A 5,312-nucleotide genomic window follows, 5' to 3' on the forward strand; every position below is an offset into this window, starting at 1 on the left:
AATAGAAACTTGAAGTATAGAAAAACTATAATATCATTCGTATTTTTTATCCCTCGGTGATTACTATTAGCGATGCTATTTTCATACAAAGTATAGAGCACAAAGACGCTGACAACTTGTTCTGAACCTTGCACAGGCTGACAACGGCTCTAGCTAGCACAGGAAATGGCCATGATCTTGTTCTTGGAACGAATTTATTCACTGATGAATCACCATGAATCTCCATAATCCATCGAACCCTAGCCTAGTTTACCGAAAAAAAATCAATCTGGCCATGACAGGGGACGAACCAGCCGCATACCTTGCTGCGAGAGCTGGAATCGACGATGTCGACGACAGGTTGAGGACGAGGATGGCCGCCTTCTCCGCTCGTTCGCACGCCGGCCGCGCTTCCGCTCCCTGGTTCGGGGCGGCGGGGCGACGGACGGTGGTGTCGGGGCGGCGGGGTGACGGTGGTGTCGGGGCGGCGTCGAGGGCGGCGGGGCGACGGTGGCGTCGGGGCGGGGTCGAGGGCGGCGGGGCGACGGTGGTGTCGGGGCGGCGTCGAGGGCGGCGGGGCGACGGTGGCGTCGGGGCGGGGTCGAGGGCGGCGGGGCGACGGTGGTGTCGGGGCGGCGGGGGCGACGGTGGCGTCGAGGGCGGCGGGGCGACGGTGGTGTCGGGGCGGGGCGACGGTGGCGTCGAGGGCGGCGGGGCGACGGTGGTGTCGGGGCGGGGCGACGGTGGCGTCGGGAGAGGAGATCGGGGAAGGGGATCGCGGGCGAGGGCGAGGGAGAGAGAGGGGATCGGTACGAAGTAGGGGCGCCACAATACTAATGGCGCACCACCCCTCGGTGCGCCATAAGTACATACATACTAATGGCGCACCAGGGTGAGGTGCGCCATTAGTATTTTTTTTATTTCTGCTCGAGCCAACAGTTATCTACCACCTGACCTGATACATGTCAAGTCTTCTCTACTAGCTCGACTGGTCAGCAGCTAGTTCTCACACCAGGAGGTCCTGGGTTCGATTCCCAGGCTCCACAATTTTTTTATGCATTTAAAATGCTGTTTGATACTTATTTGTGTTTAAATATGTTCAAACTTGTTTAAATCATAACAGTAATATTTTTTTATAAGACAGTAATAATTTTTTAAAAATATCATCAAACAGTAATGCCGGTGGAGCGGGGGAGGGTGCGGGGGGTGCGGGGGGTCGGCGGCGGCGGTTGAGTAGGGGAGGGGTGCGGGGGGTCGGCGGCGGCGGTTGAGTAGGGGAGGGGTGCGGGGGGTCGGCGGCGGCGCTTGAGTAGGGGAGGGGTGCGGGGGGTCGGCGGCGGCGGTTGAGTAGGGGAATCGAGAGGGTGCGGGCGGTCGGCGGCGGCGGCCGGTGGACCGGATCTGGGGTGCGGGGGGTCGGCGGCGGCGGTTGTGTAGGGGAATCGAGAGGGTGCGGGCGGTCGGCGGCGGCGGCCGGTGGACCGGATCTGGCGAGGTGGGATAGCGATCGAGATGGAGGAGGATCGAGATCAAGTGTCCATGAAATTAAAAAATATTCATGATAGTTCAAAAAGTGCCCATGAAATATAATCGAGAAATGAAGTCCACGATTTAAATACAGTCGATCTTAGCTAGCTATCTGTTCACAATCTTCTTGCCCTTCTTTTTCGCAAATGGAGTTCTTCTATGGAACGGACGTCCTTTAGGTAGGGTGGTCCTGCTTCTTGTGGTGTATGCTGCTACTTCATCATCGTCGTCATGTTCGATCCTCGGGTCGCCGTACTTTCGAAGTCTTGCTCATTGGCTACTCCATCCATTCCGATGATCTTCCTTTTGCCTCTCCTCACGACAACACGACTAGGCTTTGGCGGGTCGGTAATGAAGAAGCATTGGTCCACTTGGGAAGCCAGTACCCATGGCTCATTTTTCGCGGTGACATTTGCGCCCGCGGTCTTGGATTTGGCTTCGGGTATAACCATGGTGGTGAAATACCGGTCTTCTTTTATGACGTTCTTGGCCCATCTGACACGGAACATCGGGACCTTCTCTCCAGCGTAGCTCAGCTCCCAGATCTCCTCGATCCTTCCGTAGTATCTGTCCTTGTCGTTACCGGTGTAGGATTCCATCGTTACCCCGGAGTTCTGATAACCATCGCTCTTCATGTCCTTGGCCTCGGTGTAGAATGTGTAGCCGTTGATATCGTACGCCTCATAGGTCATCAGGTTGTGCTCGGCGCCCTGTGACAAGGCGAATATGAGTTGTTCTTCCGCGGAAGAATCCTCATGTAAAGGGTACGACAGAAGCTTCTGCTTGAACCAACGCGTGAAACATGAGTTGTGCTCTTTGAGTATATCTCCGTCCGTCCTCTGTTGGCCTCGGTCATTGTACGTCTTCTTAATAAAGGTTTTGTGCTCTACCACCCAAGGATCGACCACGTCTATGTGTTGTAGCGCGACTAGGTTTGCTCTTTCAAAGTCGGCGAGTCGACCCTCGAAGTCGACATGCATTTCGCGGCGACCCTCACGGTGACCCCATCCAGCGAGCCTGCCGAGGTGCCTGTTGACGGGCAGACCAACGGGGTTCTCGATGCCTAGATAATTCGTGCAGTACGAGATGCACTCTTCGGTCAGAAAGCCCCTGGCTATGCTTCCCTCTGGACGTGACATGTTGCGAACGTATCCTTTGATGACACCATTCATCCTTTCGAACGGCATCATGCTGTGCAGGAACGTCGGCCCGAGTTGGATGATATCCTCCACTATATGGACCAGCAGATGCACCATAACGTCGAAGAATGCGGGCGGGAAGTACATCTCAAGCTCGCATAGTGTCACCACGATCTCTTCCTGTAGCCTTCTGAGTTGCCTCACGCCAATCGACTTCCGAGAGATGACGTCGAAGAAGTTGCATAGGCCAAATAGCGTTTCACGGACGTGCGTGTCCATGATCCCATGGATTGCAACTGGAAGTATCTGCGTCATCAGCACGTGACAGTCGTGAGACTTCATCCCGCTGAACTTCTGCTTCGCTGGGTCTAGGTATCTGCTTATCTTACCCGCGTAACCGTAAGGAAGTTTTACTCCTAGGAGGCAGGTGAAAAACTGCTCGATCTCCTCCTGACTTAGAGTGAAGCACGCGGGAGGGTAGTCATTTCCGGTCTTCTTGGCCTTTTTGCCTTTGCGACGACTTTCTGTGTCCTGCTTCGCCTCATCATCATCATCATCATCATCATCATCATCATCATATATAGCGTGAAGCTCCTGCCTGATGCCCATTAATTTCAAGTCCGCCCTTGCTTTCGGCCCATCTTTGGTCCTCTCTGGCATGTGAGCAGGGTACCAAGCAGACTCTCGCACACGTTCTTCGTGATATGCATGACATCAAGGCTGTGAGGCACATGGTGGATCTTCCAGTACGGCAAGTCCTAGAAAACAGACCTTGTTTTCCATACCTTCAGCAGCGGCTCTGGCGCCTTTTTCTTCTTTCCCGGCAGTGGGCAGTCTTTCCAATTTTTCAACAGCTTGTCTATTTCCTCGCCGCTCCTCGTACACGGGCGTTTTCGGGGTTCAATTTCACCATCGAACAAATCCTTGCGTTTCCTCCACGGGTCATCGTCGCGAAGCTACCTTCGATGTCCCATGAACACGGTTTTCAAAGACCCGGGATCTCTATCTAGCTGGCAATACGTTGTGTCATCCATGCACCTTACGCATCCAGAAAATCCGTGGACTACCTGCCCCGCAAGATATCCGTAACCGAGATAGTCGTGCACCGTCGTGAGCAGTGCGGCTCTCATAGGGAAATATTCTTTCTCTGCGGCGTCCCACGTATTGGCTGGCGTTTTCCACAGCGTGTCAATCTCCTCTTTCAGCAGCCCCAGATACAGATTGATGTCGTTCCCTGGTTGTTTCGGCCCTTCAATTAGCATACTCATGTGAATGTACTTCCTCTTCATGCACAACCAGGGGGGAAGGTTGTACATCCACACGAACACAGGCCAGGTGCTATGTGTGCTTCTCTGGCTGCCAAACGGATTGACTCCATCGGTGCTCGCGCCCAGCACGATGTTCCTTCTATCGTTCCCAAATTCTGGGTATTCAAAGTTCAACGCTTGCCACTGGCTCGCATCCTTAGGGTGACTCAGCATCTTGTCTTTTTTATCTATCTTCGGATCATTTGCGTCATCTTCTTGCTTCTTCTCCTCCCTATCCGCGTGCCAACGCAGGAGCTTTGCTACCTTAGGGTCCGCGAAATACCGCTGCAGACGAGGAGTGATCGGAAAGTACCACACCACTTTTCGAGGAGCTTTCTTCCTCTTCTTGTATCGAGTGACACCGCACACCGGACATATGGTAGACTCCATGTGCTCGTCCCGATAAATGATGCAATTGTTCATGCACACATGGTATTTCACGTGCGGTAAATCTAGAGGACACACGATTTTCTTCACCTCCTCCAAACTGGTCGGGCACTTGTTCCCCTTGGGAAGACGTTCGTGCCAGAATGACATGTTCTCGTCGAAGCATGCGTCGGTCATTTTGTGTTTTACCTTCATCTCCAGAGCCATGAGCGTTACTTTCAGGCGGGTATCCTCGGGCCTGCATCCTTCATACAATGGAGTAACCGCGTCTAACTCAAGTTGATCCATCTTGGCTTTCTCTCGGGCGACAGCTCTTGCGTTATCCGTCTGCTTGAGAAGCAGCTCTTGAATATGAGGGTCCTGCACCCAGCCCATCGATGGTCCAGCTTCGTCTACTCCGCCAGCATCATCATCATGTCCTGCATCTTCTTCTACATGATGACTGTGTACAGCATCACCGTCGTGATCATCTCCTGGGGATTCTTCGTCTTCTCGCCCGCCCGAGCAGCGGTGGTTGTCTTGCTGCCCTTCCTCATTTCTTGCCCGGCCCCCATGGACGACTTTGTATTCATCTTCATCACCTTGCCACCGATAGCCATCCATGAAACCACGCAAGAGCAGGTGGTCCCGCACCTGCCCGAAATCCAGGTCCGCAATAAGGCTATTCAGCTTGCATCTTCGACACGGACATCTTATCTCCGTCTCGTTCTTTTGAAGCATCTTGGCCTTCGCGGACCTCAAAAACCTATTCACGATGCCTTTGGTCATCGTGCGGACCATGGTCGCCTGCGGGGTAGAGCAAAACGATATTTTAGAACCAAGAAAAAATTTGGCATGACTTTCCCTAAAAATAGGACCAAAAAGAATGCTTAATGCCAAAATTCTCGCCGAAACGGAAATGAATCAACATTCCGGCAAAATATTGGCAACTATCGCATTTCAAATACCGGTACACCTCCAAACACAAACACAT

Source organism: Triticum aestivum, chromosome 1B (genome assembly GCF_018294505.1).
Source record: "Triticum aestivum cultivar Chinese Spring chromosome 1B, IWGSC CS RefSeq v2.1, whole genome shotgun sequence".
Taxonomy (NCBI): Eukaryota; Viridiplantae; Streptophyta; class Magnoliopsida; order Poales; family Poaceae; genus Triticum; species Triticum aestivum.